The following is a 16080-nucleotide window of genomic DNA, read 5'->3' on the forward strand; positions in this document are numbered from 1 at the left end:
CTTTGAGGAATACAAGTTGTAACTTTGTAATTATGCTTCCTACCTGGACATGAATAAGGAACAAGCCACAGGTGATGATGCCATACTTGGAACTGTTGTGCACAGCTAGATCCTAGCCCCTTCCTCTTGTCTTCAATCTCCTCAGCTTTCTAGGATTCACCACATTCACACCTTTCTCCTTCATCTGGAATCTCCTGCCTTTTTCCCAGATTACCTGGTCCACCATTCTATACCATACCCAACCCTCTTGATGTGACTTATGAAGACCAGCGCCAGGCCTCCTCAAAGGAGAACAAAGATTCCTATCAGGGTCTACTGAAGCACAAGAGTGGATAGGTAGTCACAAATCACCACTTCACTTACTGCTGTACCAACAGCTGAAAGGTGTATGTGTTTCAAGTCTAATACATTTGCTCTTTTATGTTTTTATGCCACGTAATGTTTAGGTCTCTAGTATTTTTATTATTTTGATTCTTATGTGTTCATGCTTCCTATTATGCTCTTGTTAAAGCATGAGAATTTGGACAGGACAAATCATATTGTCTTCATGAATTCTTACTAAGTGGAGTCACTCTTTCATGTTGCTGTTACTCAGCAACTGGTGATCTACTTCACCTTGAAGGAGAAAGATCAGCATCATGAAACACTTTCATTTAGCATATATGTTATTGTTATAGAACATTTCTAGCAGTATGGTATTACTGTTCAGAAAACAAACTGAGACTTTTGGAAAATCAAAGATTATATTTAAGCTCCAGGGCATTTTGCAAACTGGATAAAGAAGAATCTAAGCTGTCATAGTAATCAAGGCCAAAGGGGGAGAGGGACAAACACCAGGGATTATCAATGTTGACTATATATTGCAGCTCCCTTCCCTTACAAGCAAAATAGAAATAACTACTTTCAACATTAAGGAAACAGGTATCTCAAACTTTGGCATAAAGGTATTTGCTGACTGACCTTCAGTCTCAGGAGATACTTACAAAAGTGTCCACAAGTTTGTTGGGAAGTTGAAGGATCTGCAGAGGTGTGAGCAGAGCCTATTAACTCATTTTTATTTTTAAATATTAAAAATATGAGAATAATTATCCTAGTGCTGGTTATGAAGTGATTTCATAAACAACATAGGAATTCAAGCAGCCAAATTGATAAATTTGGAATTTAAAGGACCCATTTCAGAGTCTCACCCTGAACTGGAAAATTACAAAGCTTTTAAATAGAGAACCACAAAAAGATATACTGTTGGAAACAATTTAGCTAGAATCTTACATTAATTTTTGGTTGACATCTGTATCCTGCTTCTTTTTTTGGCAGGTTAATTTTTCTCTTGTGGGTACAGCTCATTCTGCTTTATTCATGGGACTTGTAGCCTGAGTAATTTTCCATTTTCCTGGATCAAATACAGGGCAGTAGTTAAATGCAGGGCTCAAGATAGCGTCAGTTATGCCAAGCTACAACAGTTACCCGTACTTGTTTAGTTCAGTTCCTCTAAGCACAAATTTAGCATCTGTTAGGTTTCCAGGAATCCACTCACTTGTTTACAGAAGCCCCAAGAGAATCCACATGGAAAGAGATCAAGCATCTTTCCCAATGTGCAGTCAAGAGTTTTGAAATGAATCATTGAACTTCGAATAATCTGCATCATGCTGCATTTATATAGCAAGTAAAGTTTTAATTTCAGCAAAATAGCATCAATTGTCACATCAAATATTGTCAACTTTACTCTTGTTGGACTTTGTATCTTTGTTTATGTTGTTTGTTTGTATAGCCATATTAGAATAAGACATTTATACTAAGCTTATGTCTGCATATTTTAAAAGTACTATAAGAAATCTAATTTAAATAAGTGCTAAGGAATCATGAGAAATTTATCTTTGTTTAAAAAGGGGATCTGTACAGTATTTATGTTTCTAAAACAATTCTTTATTCCTTAATTGTACAAATACTGGTCTGTGCATTTATGATTATTTCTTATGTCTAGTCTTTTCATACCCTGTGTTTTAAATTATTTTAAGATTGTTTTCTCTAATTCTATGAGATATGCTGTTGGAATTTTGATTAGGATTATATTAAATTATCGGGGACCTTGCCAAGATTCTCAACTGCCTGTGTGACAGATACAGTGAAGGATGAAGAAAAAAACAAATTTAATAGTGCATGATAAGGGGGACTGGAAAGTCAATATCTCAGGATGGACAGAGACACTCCGTCTAGCCACTATTGGGTGTACACAATAATCAGAGGGATTATTGGATGATTTAGAGGTCAGTGGTGATTTTAAACTAATGAAAATCTTGCATTGAAGCATCCCTTTATTTAAAGATTGGAGCATCTTTAGGCTTAGTTTTAGTCTTAGTCTTAGTAGATAGAAGGGGATGGTGCACTCCTAATGAAATAATAATAATAATAATAATGTAAAACTAGCCATTGTGAATTTGTGGTTCTCAACATTAAATCTGTATAATAATTTTGGAATTATGGCTTTTTTCACCATATTGATTCTTCTAAGAGCAAGGAATATCTCTCCGTTTTCTGATACCTTCTTTAATCTTTTTTTCAGAGTATTATAGTTTTCAATGTAGAAGTGTTTTATTTTCTTCATGAGACTGATTACAAAGCTTTTTTTTTTTTTTGGATGCTATTGTGAAAGATGTTGTTTCCCTGATTTCTCTCTATACGATGAGTTTGTTATTCATGTATAGGAAATCTATTGATTTTTGAGTGTTGACTTTGTATTCGGCTATGCTACTGAGCTAAATATAGAAGGCTTTTGATGGAGTTTTTAGTGGTTTCCATGTCATCCACAAAAAATGAAAAGAGAGGAAGCCGGGTGTGGTGGTAGATGCCTATAATCCCAGCACTTGTGAGACAGCACCAGGAGGATTGAGGAGAGTTCAAGGTCAGCCTAGGCAACATAGCTAGACCCTGTCTCACAACAAACAAATGAGAGGAAGAAGGGTTGAAGGGAAGAGAGGGAAATGGGAAAAAAATCAAGTTATATCATATACAGGTGCAAATACCCTCTGATGAATGCAATCATTGGGTATGTCTAAAGTGTACTAATTAACTAAATAAAAAATTTTAAGATAAATAAGGGAGAGTTTATATAAATATAATCTGACACAGTACTGAATATCAATTTAAACATATATTGACTTCAACCAACTTCATGCATTCGGATGTTACATCACTCCAGTGCCATCAGGCACGTGGCCAAAACTTGTGAGGAGATGGTCTTAAATATAGTAATATATATCCAGGAATCCATAAATGTTTGAAGTCTTGCCTAATGGGTACCCCTCCTCTACCTCAGAGAAAAAAACAAAGCTTAATGACTGATGCTGTTACATACAGGATTATCAGAGAGGCTGCCTGTAATATCTCAGCTCCTATAACATCCTCCCAGGTGACTGCCACCCTCAGGAACCACCTGACACCCAGCCAACTCTATTTCCTTTCTCATTATCACAACCTCAGCAAGCACTCTAATCTTACATATATATATACTCTGACACTGCAAATTCCAGTTGACAGCCCCACATCCAGTCCTTTTTGTGGAAAGACACATTATTATATGTTGAAGGCATTTTTAAGGCATGTCATCTTATTTGGAACAGGTAGGAGGGAGTTAGGGGTTTTCTGACTTTTCCATATTTTCCCCTCAAAGAAATAGTTCTGATTGGTAACATTTACCCTGTAATAATGGAATAAGTCAAATTTCCCACTTATTGAACTAAAACCTTAAATTACAACTTATGGATCAGTCTAGGAACCAAATTGATTTGCAGCTTGTAAATGAATAGGAGGTAAGGAAATGGGAATTTTACAACATATCAATAATGGTAATTTTACTTGAATATACCTATGCCATGGAGCAAATTTTTGATACCATATTGACCTTTCAAATGTTGTTAACTTTGAAGACTAATTTTCTTTGAAACCACATAGATTCTCCTTTTTTCACTTGTGTATGCTTTTATTGATATATATTGCATTTTAAATGTTATCATTTCCCCCTTTTAAAAATGTATTATCTTTTTAAAAATATATTTTTTGATTGACACATAATGTTTGTACTTATCCATGACACGTATACTTATCCATTATAATGTGTTTTGATCCATGTCTACATTGGGCAGTAATCAACTCAGGATAATTTTCATATCCATGCCCTTAAATTTTTATCATGACTCTGTGGTGAATACATTCTAATTTCTTTCTTCTAATGAAATATGATCTTAACATTTAGAATAACACCAGATAGATGAGTGTTTTCAAGTTTCTAAATGCTAAAATATGTGAAGTACTGAACATCTTGCTTTGTATTTTTTTCTTCTTATCAAGCCTGTCCTATTTTTCAGAGTGAGTGCCAATTTGTCAATTTGTACCAAAAACTTAAAATGTTATTCCTAATGATCCTGCTATTCCAAGTCTAATTATGTATATATATCCTGATGAAAATGCAATCAAATGCTTGTTTAAATATGAATATATAAAGTATTTATAACATTACTTATCTTCTTAAAATTTCAGAATAAATTTAAATAAATTATGGTATGTCCATAGTGAATTCTATGTAGTCACTAAAATTTTGTTGTAGAACTATATTTTTTGATATGATATTGTTCTTGCATTGCAGAATGGGATAAACAGGTTACTGGAATATATGAATAATACACATTGTTATAAGAAAATTTCAAAATATGTTTAAAACCAGTGTATTACCAGGTTAGGACTTAGATGAATTATCTTTATGCAATTTCCACTTCCCCAGCTTCCATTCACTCTGTCTTCTAAATAAAATATCTTGTCACTCTATAAGCAAATATGAAAGGCAGAATTCAGTGATGCCTGCCTGTTGCCCTTGTAATTGGGAGGTAGAGGTAGGAGGATCGCTTGAGTCCAGAAGTTTGAGATAAGCCTGGACAGCATAGTAACATTGCTCAGCTCAAGTAAACAAGTAAATGAACAAATGCTTAAATATGTAAATAAGTAAAAAGTTTAATGTATAAACTAAGCAAGAACAAACCTAGATATTGAAAAACAGAGTGTTGTTACCACTGTTAAAACATATCCTTCCTCTTAGAAAAGACAAGTTAAATAGGGTCTAGTTGAAGTTTCCAAGGAAGTCAAGACAAGAGACCATGGGTGAGTGCTGAGAAACAAACAGCTCATTACAGCCACAGGTACTCATAATTCAGTTGTTTGAAAGGCATGAGTTTAATGCTCAGTCTCAAAAGATATCTGAAGTAATGTGAGGACGATGATCAGAAAGAATGAGATCTTGTAAACTGGGGATGTTCGGGAGGGTCCTCATGAGGCTGAGAATGTTGAGCTCCTAAACTCTAGTGAAATTATTTTGCCAAAGGGAAGAGATTTCCTCACCCACAGTGGTGGAGACATCCCCTGTCCATCCCTCTGTGGTGCTGGCCTGTCCTAATATACCTAAAGAAACTAACTTGTATTGACCAAGCATGATAATGCTGATACTCCAAAGAGACCCAACCAACACCCACTTTTGCCTCCAGGACTATAACCAGGCTCCAATCACAGAAGGCTCCAAAGGGTGAGGTACATAGTGTGACCCATGAGCATATCCACTATTCTCCCAAAAAACCTTCTTGAGTTTTCTACTCATATAAGCAGAGGCCTGATGAACAAGTATGGGAATAGATTTTACTGTTGTTGAGGAGATTCAGAGGCTTAGGGAAATGAGAATGCTGGAGAAGACTTGTCCTGTTAAACCTAACCCTTCACACTGAAATGATCCAGTAAGTATACCCTTCACTAAACAGCTTTCAGCTGTCAAGGCCAGTAGTATACCTTTACTGACCTACCTCAGGGTTACATAAACTCTCCATCCCCATCACAATTTAGTTCGCAGTTCTTGATCCCTTTCCTTCCCACAAAGTATCACATTAGTCCATTATCATGATATTATGCTGATTGGACCAAGTGAGCAGGATGTAGCAACCATTCTGGATTTGTTAATGAAGAAATCCAGAATGGTTGCTACATGGGGGAAAAGTCCAGCTAAAATGCCAGGTCCTTCCAGTGAACTTTCTAGGAGTCCAGTGTCATGGAGCATGTGTATATATCCTTAAGGATAAAAGATAAATTGTTGTATCTGACCCTACAACCCAAAAAGAGGAATAAGAGAAGGCTCTGGGACATATCAGGTTGTTCTGCAGGCTGCTCTGCCACGGGGGCCATTTGACCCAGTAGATCCAATGGAACTTTAAGTGTCAGTAGCAGGTAGGGATGCCATAGGAGTCTCTATGAGGCCCCCATACTTGAATTGCAACAGAGGTCTCCTATATTTCAACATTCATAGGAAAATAACCTGAAACAGTTTGGTATTAACCAGCCTCCCCCTCCCTCTTTCTCTCGTTTTCTTGATCCTGCCAAAGCCATTTTATAAAAACCAGCTGTATACTCATGCTCAGTAGAACACTCCTCTATTTTAGATGTGATGCTTCTTGATTAATTAATTGCTAATAAAACTAATTAGATTTTTAATTTTATTATAGTTTTATTTTTCTAACAGAGTCCAGAAGACATTATTCACATTCCTGATTCGTGATATGCTTTTATCAGGTCTCTACGTAAGGACATCTATTACTATTAATAACACTAATATAATAACAGTGTTAAACTTCCTCCAACATACAACTATAGCTTCCATCTACATGATCTTTATGCATTTCATTACTTTCACTGTTTGTGAGAAATACTTGCATTTCACTCTTACCATGGAGAAAATGAAAGAAAATATGTTCAGTGGATTTTCCATGTTCATAGTGAATAAGAGTTTTTCAGTGACTCTCTAAGGTATGACAAATTGACTCATCTTTTTATAAAACTGACTTTTTGGTAATTTTTAGTTACTACTTAGATAACTGAAATTTGTAGATGTATTAACCATACAAACTTTATGCAAACTTCAGTCTCATTGAACAGATGAATCTCGTTGCTGCATTTGTCACTGGTCATAAAGAGAAACATTTTTATTTCATTGCCACAGAACATTTTAAACCTTATTTATTAAAACTTACTTTACCAAAACACCAGGATAATTTCATGAAAGACTTTTGCAATTCAAACCTGATGCTTTTGAATTTTCCAGTTATGAACTTAAGACCTCTGAGGGTGATTATTCTTGTTCAGATGTAGCTTTCTGCCCTCATAAATTGCCAGCGAGATTTTTCTTTTTTCCTTAAGGTTTCAACTTCATCGTATGGCATTTGGCATGAGTGACTCCATTTTTATTTGTTATGTTGAGGAGTAATGCAGATGTTCATTCCAAAGCAATGGCCTCCTATAAATTTTATTTAATATCCTTACAAATCCAGTTTTTAAAAAAATAAGAATAAAAACACTATTACAAGTGATAACCTAGAGGATGCTTTGGGGAAAGGAAGTTGCCAGAGTACAATGAAAAAGAGAACCAACCAGAAATTATGGTTTCTACCTATATGTCCCCCCAAAGCCTCATGAAATCATACATGGGGCTTTCGAGGGGCTGATTAGACCACAGCAATATGAACTCATCAGTGGATTGGTCCACTGATGAGTTTATAACTAAATATGATGCTGGACATTATAGCCTAGGCCAAGGAGATGAGTTATTGGAAGGATGGCCTGAAAAGTTCTCTCTCTCCAACTTCCTGCCTTAAATCTCTCTGCTTCCTGTCCACCATGTCATGAGCATCTCTAACATGGCCCTCAGCCATGCAGTCCTACCTTGGGGCCAGCCTACTATGGCTAAGATCTCTACAAACTTTGAGTCAAAATAAACCTGTCCTTCTTTAAATTGTGATTGTCCAGTATTGTGTCAAAGTGATGAGAAAAATGACTAATACAACAAATGAAAACCAGACTCCTATAACCTTGTCTTCCCAGGAATTTTTCTAGGTTTTCCAAGGTTACCAACTCTCCTACCTCCAGAACATCTTGATTTACTTTCTTTTATAAAAGACCTGATGGATCTACATGTTTAGGTTTTAATCTGAGAAAAAAACTTAGCTCTCTGTTACTCCTATATTAAGGTTTATATGTAGTTAATGCATATGCATAGCAATAAACATAAAATAGTAATAAAAAGTACCATTGGGCTACCATCTAGCATGGAAATTAGAACCATACCACATAATTTTAACAAGTGCTTTATAAAACAACTTAATTTTTGAAACAATTTAAAATAATTGTGCATTCATCTTGTAGCCTATATAGGATTAAATATAAGAGCATATAATTATATAATAATGACTTTAAAAGACTTCACCCTCCAATATAAAAATGTCTTGCCACATCCAGGGAAGCTCTTGAATTTTCCAGGGAGAGGATGGTAAAGGATAAAGAAATGGAGACGAGTCAGAATACAGAAAGCTGAGGTCAGGTGGACATGCCTCTCCTGGTGGAGAAACAACTGCCCAAAGGCTGCAACACATTTATTTATGCACTCAGGAGATTGATGTCATTTGAAGCCCCTCCGCCTAACAACTTGTGTCCCTGATTAGCGTTGGGCACTTTTCATTCTCAGAGGTGGAACAGCTTGTTCACGTGACTTGCCTCAAGGGCTCTGTGTTCTTGGGGCTGGGCTTGCTTGAGCCCCGCGTGTGTGATCATTCTCCAGCTTCAGCCACCTACCCCCAGAGTCTGAAATTAGTAAGGTAGCTACATACTGGTAAGGGATATAGGATTATCTCATTTGCCTTAACATCTTCAACATGGGCTTTTCTTTGCAAAATCTAGTTTTGGTCCAAGATGGCAATAGGAACTCCAGCCTTCACGTCTGTATTCCAAGCAGCAGGAAAAGCTTTCCTGGGATACTCACCCAACTACTACTACTTTTATCACTTTCACTATCCCTGGAAAATGCCTTGAAATCTAGGCTTTCATCTGGGTATGTTTCTTTGGGATCTGTTATCAAGAAAGAAAAGAAATAATATTTATTGAGTTGGCACTTAGGAGTCTTATGCCATACACTTGATGTAGAAATACTGGGAAACATTGAAAAAAAGTTTATCAACCCAGAGCATCATTACTTCCCAATTCACTCTTCCATCCTTCATAAGGAAAAAAAACTGGCCCAAAGTGTACCAAACATATGAGAAGTGACCAACAGAGGCAAGAAAAAGATGTCTTATATGCAAATATTTTTTGTTTGTGCACGTTTTTCAGAGTATGTATGACTACATTCACTATGAGGAGTTGGTATATGTACATTTCTTATTTCTTTTTTTTTTTTTTTGTCTTTTTCGTTTTTATCGGTACCAGGGATTGAATTCACAACTGCCTGCTTGCAAGGCAGGCGCTTATGTCGCTGAGCTAAATCCCCAGCCCCACTTATTTATTTTTTTAACCCCTCCACTTCACTTCCTCCTTCTTCTGCATCTCTTGGATCTCTTCAAATATATGAGTTCCACTAGAACTCAGCTATTTAGTTTTTTTTTTTTATCATTTGAAGCTTTTGAATACTGCACCAAACCAAAATGAGTATTTCAATGAAGATGAGTATCTTAACAAGGAGTTCAAATTGGAAACTAGGATCAAATACTAGATCCCATTCCCCTCACCTCCACCCTCTACAAATCCTAAATTAAAAGTAGGAACAGAAATATTTAGCAAGGAGAAGGATTCTAAAATAACCTGCCATATTTGAAAATGTCCTCCAATGTTTGTGTGCTAGAAATTTTATCCCTAGTGCAACAGTATTAACAGGTGGGACCTTTAAAAGCTTAGGTTATGAGAGCTCTTTATGGAGTAGGCTCTTGAAAAAAAGGGTATTTTGGTCCTTTCTCCCCTTTTTTTCTCTCTCTCCCTTATATCTTTCACCATTTAGTCATGCACCATGAAGGACTTTCCAGACATAGGCTTGATTTTAGACTTCCTAGCTTCCAATATGGTAAGAAATAAGTTTGTTCTTCATGAAGTATCAAGTTTCTAGTGTTATGCTATTGCAAGACAAAATGGATTAAGTCACACCTATCTGGGGTTTATATGAAGAGCCAAACATTCTACCCACATAGGGCAAAGTATCACAGGAAAAACTTCCTTTGATATTTTTAAAAGAAGGCAATTCTGAAATACACAGATAAGAATGAGAAAGAAAAAAGACAACCATGTCTTGTCTGTGAGTGTCTTCCTGTATGATCCAAGGTTAAGTATTATTATTTACTTTGATGCTCCAAAATCCTGAGTTTGGAAATCCAAGACCCTGTTACCCTTTTCTTGTGGTTTTTGTTCCTGCCTGTCAGTAGGTTTCAGTTCCCGTGGCACTGCCATTGCTCAGCTGTCTGGATCAGTTCGGAGTCTAAATCTTTACTAATTCTAGGAGATTATTGTTCTGTTGCAGCATTTCTAACGTAACAGTTATGGAACAGGCAGGAAACCCTAAGAAAAAGTCAAACGGCTTCCTGTGAAACAAGTTGAACATCAGATGTTTATAAGAAGAACGTCCATGTTGCTTCATGATGGGTGTCCTGAAGAGAGAAAAGTTTGATTTTCTTCTGAGCTTCTATTTCTGCTCTATAGAAAGCAAATCAACTGCTTTCTCCAATGACTTGTAAAGAAAACAATATGGTTTATAATCCATTTGTAGAAAAAAATCCACAGGGACACAGCTATGTATATACTTTGAAAGAAATTAATTCATTAGGATAGAATTTAATGAAGCAGACTTCATGTCTTCTCATTACAGTCTTCTGCCAGGGGCATCAAACATGTTTGTTGAATTGCTGCACTTAAAAAGAAAGTTCATAAAAAGGCAGCTTTCCTAGTTTCCTTACCACCCTCAAGAAGGGGACCTATATCTTGAGCTGCCAAATCAGAATTGCAGATTAGTAGACTTCCCTTCCTGTCCCCTTTCTCTGTTAAGCATTTTTATATTTTTCTTTCATTTCCTTCCACATTTTTCCCCAAAGGCCTTAAAATGATTTTCAAAAACAGTGACTCTCAAACACTGTGATAAATTGACTGATACCCTACAGCCATATATTTCCTAATATATATAACCAGTAAATGTATTTCCTTCCTTGGTAAAAGAGATTTTACAAAGATGATTGGATTAAGGAGTTTAAGACTGGGAGATTACCCTCAACTATCCAGGTAGACCTACTATGATCATGAAAGTCTTTGTAAAAAGGAGGCAAGATAGAGTGAGCAGCAACAAATGTGGTGATAGAAGAGTTCAAGTAGTTAAGGAAGGGGGTCATGAGCCAAGGAACGTGTGTGAGCCATAGAAACAGAACAAGGCTAAGGAACTGTTTCCCCTATCAGAGCCTCCACAAAAAAACTCAGCTTTGTCAATACCTCGATTTTGGCTTACTAAGACTGATATGAACTAATGTGTGTGGCTTTAAGACAGTGAAATCTGGATAATTTGTTATCACTGAAGTAAGAGTATTACAAAGAAAGCTCCTGATTAAAGGAGAATCAAGAGCAAAGACAAAAACAAAATACGGTTCTGAATTTAATTCTAAATTAGATTTTTTCCTTTTTCCAAAAGGGATATTAGTGACATAATTGATGATATTTAAATAAGTCCAGAAAATTAGATTAATAGTATCATATAAATGTTAATTTTCCAATTGTGAGACTTGCTTTGGAATTGTATTGAGTGTTTTGGTATTTAGGAAACAGACATGGAACTATTAGAGATAAGTATCTCCAATGCATCCTTAGGTAGTCAATTTCCTATAAATATCAATAAAATGTAAAGATAAAGAGAATGATGAAGCAAAGTCAGTCTGAAATTAACTAAATACAAAAAGGCACATATGTACTATAATCCAGATATCATCCTCATGGGTTATACTGTTTTGAATCAACATTATATGGAAATGGACTTTAATAATTTTATCAGAAATGTGATTGCAGCAAATATTTTTTGTGATTTTGGCAGCCTTTACCAAGGACTGATAGAACTACAAAAGTGATACTGGTTAATACTTGTTTTCTACTCTGGAAATGCAGTGCCCCCCACACATATATACAGAGTCTGTCTGCCGCACACCTCATGGCATATGGGATGATTTCCCTTCCCTTTTGCCCTACAAACTCAGCCTTTCCAGCCCAGAAAGGTAAATCACTTCTCTCCTGAAGACAGTTGAGAACATGATTATCTTCTTTGACAATATTTAACCTCAGAGAAGTTGAACATCATTATCATTATTTTTCTGTTTTCAACAAACAGCATCAGTGATATTTGCTATCATTTTAAAGTCTTAAATTTTTAAGTCTAGCTCCTTAAATGTCTTTTTTTTTTGAAGACAGGGTCTTTCTATGCAGTTCAGGCTGGCCTTGAGCTCTCACTTGGTAGCCCAGGCTGGTCTCGAACTCACAATGATCCTCCTGCCTCAGTCTCCCGAGTGCTGGCATTACAGAAGTTTGCCACCATTCCCGGCTCAAATGTCTTTTATGAATAATCTGCTTTAAGGGATTTTCTTCAACCTTTGGCCTCTCCCTCCCCTGGAAGAGTATTGGATAGCTACTGTTTTATTTTCAGGAAGAAACATCAGAATTATAAAACTACGAGCCATAGAGGATTATAATTTAAAGTAAGAACAATTGGTTTGTTTACTGTGTGGTCTATGTGAAGTTTTTTGAACAGAAATTCCTGTTTTTGTATTATCATTCCTGGCAACTTTCATTTTCCAGCTATGCTCGTCCAGCTTTTCTACAGGATTTGTCATCAAATACACTGATGCATTAAAATCTGTGAAAATTTTATCTCTACTGCCACTAGATTGAGACTTAAATATTTGGTACTTTTCTTATGATGTAAATATGGGTAATCAGAAGTAAATTTTGCATAACTTTGTATATAAGAATTAAGGAAGCAAATAAAAATGACAATTACCAAATAATTTTATCAGCTACTTATTAAAGGTGCTATTTAAAATTATTCTCTGAATATCCCTCTGGCAGCATGACCTGAAATAGGTATAAAATACCTACCTAATTAAAATTGTGGTTTCTAGTAATAGTGTAGTGAATTGGTGAATCAAATTCTTCCACAGGTGATTTTTTAAAAATCTGAATAAAATATAAAAAGTCAGTGTACCCAAGAATGGTGGCACATACCTGGAATCTTAGTAATTAGGAGGCTGACGTAGGAAGATCACTGTGAGTTCAAGGCCAGTCTGGCCTCCATATTAAGTTTAAGATCAGACTGAATTATAGAGCAATACCTTGTCTCAAAAAGAAAAAGAAAAGGTGGAGGAGCAGTGAAAAAACACTCACAGGAGCATACATGGAGAAGAGCTTACCTTTTTACTGACATTTCTTACCTGAAATAAATCTCTATAACTCACGAAGTAGGAAACTGTAGCTTTATAAGCATGTGATGGCAAACGGAAGACAGCTGGAAAATAAAGAAGAATGCACCAAGCAAAAAAGTACAATAACTGATATTTAAAATTCTCAGTATAAACTGCCCAAATCCCTGGCTGACTGATAAACTCACTCCTTAGCAATGCCCAGAAAGCAGAAAAGTGATGAGAGTCCTTGTTGGGAAGTTAAAACTGCACTGAGTGAAATTTATAGGTTTGTTTTGGTTGTATGTAGGGTAGAGTCTAAGTGTGTACCATTCAAGCAGCTCAAAGCAGAGGCCTTATTTGTTTCAGGTATCAGGGGAAAGAGCCTGGAACTAAAGGAGAGTCTGAAATTCAGAGGGCAACGGAAGAAGCAAGGGAACAGGAGGGCAATCCCCAAAGCAGTTTCTGCTCAATCCATAATTCTGATTTCCTCAGATGCTGGAAAAACACTCGAGCTAGTCTTAACAGAGAAGTAGAAGACTGTGATAGGAAGAAAGTAAACAAAGACATAAGATGCTGCAGGAGACACAAAGGTTGACACTGACATTTGAGGCCAAATATATAAAATGCCTAATAAAACAAAAAATCCTGGCTGTACATGGTGAGGTTTGCCTATAATCCCAACACTAACAAGCTGAGGCGAGAGGATTGCTATAAATTCAAGGTCAGCCTGGGCTACATAGCGAGTTCAAGGCTAGCATGAACTATACAGAAAGACCCAGTAGTATTATAAACAAACAAACATCCCAAAAATCTTCAGAAGAAAATAACAGAATTCAGTGTTGCTACAATCTAGTATCTCCAATATCCAGCTTTTGTCAAAATTTATTAAAAAGACAAAGAAGAAGGAGCACATTACATCTGGAATGACTGCCTGCATGTTAGACAAAGAAACTTTATGACAAAAAATATTACTAGATACAAAAAGATATGTCATAATGATAAAACAACAGTACTATCAATATATGTGTGCCTAATAAAAGCAACAAAATACAAAAAAGTTCTACAATTAAAAGAAGGAACAGGTAAATTCACAACTATTTGTTGATTTTAACAATGCTTTTCCAAAATTGATACAATGGTTAAAAAGAAATCAGTAGCATAAAAGATGTAAATCACAGTATCTTCTGCAGGACTCTAGCTGATGATTAAAGACTACCCCAGAGCCAGCAGTGGTGCCACATGCTTGTAATTCCAGCACTCTATGAGGGTAAGGCAGGAGAGTTTGAGTTTGAGTCCAATTAATTTGAGCAACTTAGCAATTTAGAGAGGACTTATTCAAAATGAAATACAAAAAAAGCCTGGCTCACTAATGTAGCTTAGTGGGATGGCCCTAGTTCATTATTCAGTATTAGAAACGAGAACAAAGGCAAATGAACATACAAACAAACAAAACACTACATTCAACAACTGCAAAACCTTTCAAGTGTATATAATTCATTCTTCATCTTAGGCTGTATTATGGAAAATTTTTAAAGTCTCATCAAATTTTAAAAGATATCTTATAAGTTGCTAATTTCAAAAAATTAGAAAATAAAATGCATAAAGAAAATTTAAATATTTAGAATGTTAAAATACATTTCTAAATAACACATGAGAAAAACAAGAAATTGTAAAAACATTTTGAATGAGACAAAGAGCATGACCTGTCTTGTTATGTTTCTTCTACATCATCTCGGTGCTTCCTTAATGGGTCATGTATACAGTGGCTGTGTTTGCAAGGACTCCGGTTGTGAATAGCTTTGATAATAGAATTTATCTTGATACGCTGATCTATCTACTGCACATGTTATGTGCCCAACCTGTGAATAGCAACAGTCAAAAACTCTGGTTCCCTGGGGCAGTGGTCCCAAACCACCATGCCATCAGCTGGGCAGAATGCAACCTGTTAGAAACCGGGCTGCACTGGTGAGCAGTGGGTTCCTGAGCAGAGATTTGTCCGTGTTTCTAGGTGCTCCTCATTGCTCACATCACCACCTGAGCTCCACCTCCTGCCACATCAGCAGTGACATTAGATTCTCAGAGTAATGTGAACTCTGCTATGAATGACACATAGGAGGGCTCTAGATCAGATCGTGTGCTCCTTATGAGAAACTATTGCCTGATGATCTGAGTTGGAGCTGAGCGAATGATGCTAACCCTAGGGAGCAGCTGGAAACAGAGGGGCAAACAGGTAATCAATAACATGAAAATAACTTGACAAAGATAAGCCAATACATATCAGTGATAGCCATCAATGTAAATGGCCTCAATTCATCAGTCAAAAGAAATATTTGCAGAATGGATCAAGAAACAAGATAAAACAATGTGCGGTATATCAGAAACATGTTTAACTAAAAGGAAACCCGTAAACAATAGAAAGCAATACTTCATGCAACAGCAACCCAAAAAAAGCAGGGGTAGCTATTCTGTTTGAAGACAATGCAAACTTCAAACCAAAAATGATCAAAAGAGATCAAGAAGGCCACTACATACTTGTTAGAGGAAAAATTCAAGTGGAAGAGATAACAATCATAAATATATATGCATCAAATATGAGAGCACTCAACCATACAAGATGAATATTAGTAGACATAAAAAATCAAATAAGCAATAATGTAATTTTAATGGGGAGCCTTAATACACCATTGTCACAGAGATAAATTAACTAAACAAAAACTCACCAAAAATAACAACTGAATTAAGCATGTTAATTTACAGTGTTCCACTCAACATCAGAATACACATTCTCAGATACATAGATGTTCTCTAAAACAGACTG

This window comes from Cavia porcellus, unplaced genomic scaffold (assembly GCF_034190915.1).
Source record: "Cavia porcellus strain 051 isolate PalLab524CR breed Dunkin Hartley unplaced genomic scaffold, mCavPor4.1 scaffold_1, whole genome shotgun sequence".
NCBI lineage: Eukaryota > Metazoa > Chordata > Mammalia > Rodentia > Caviidae > Cavia > Cavia porcellus.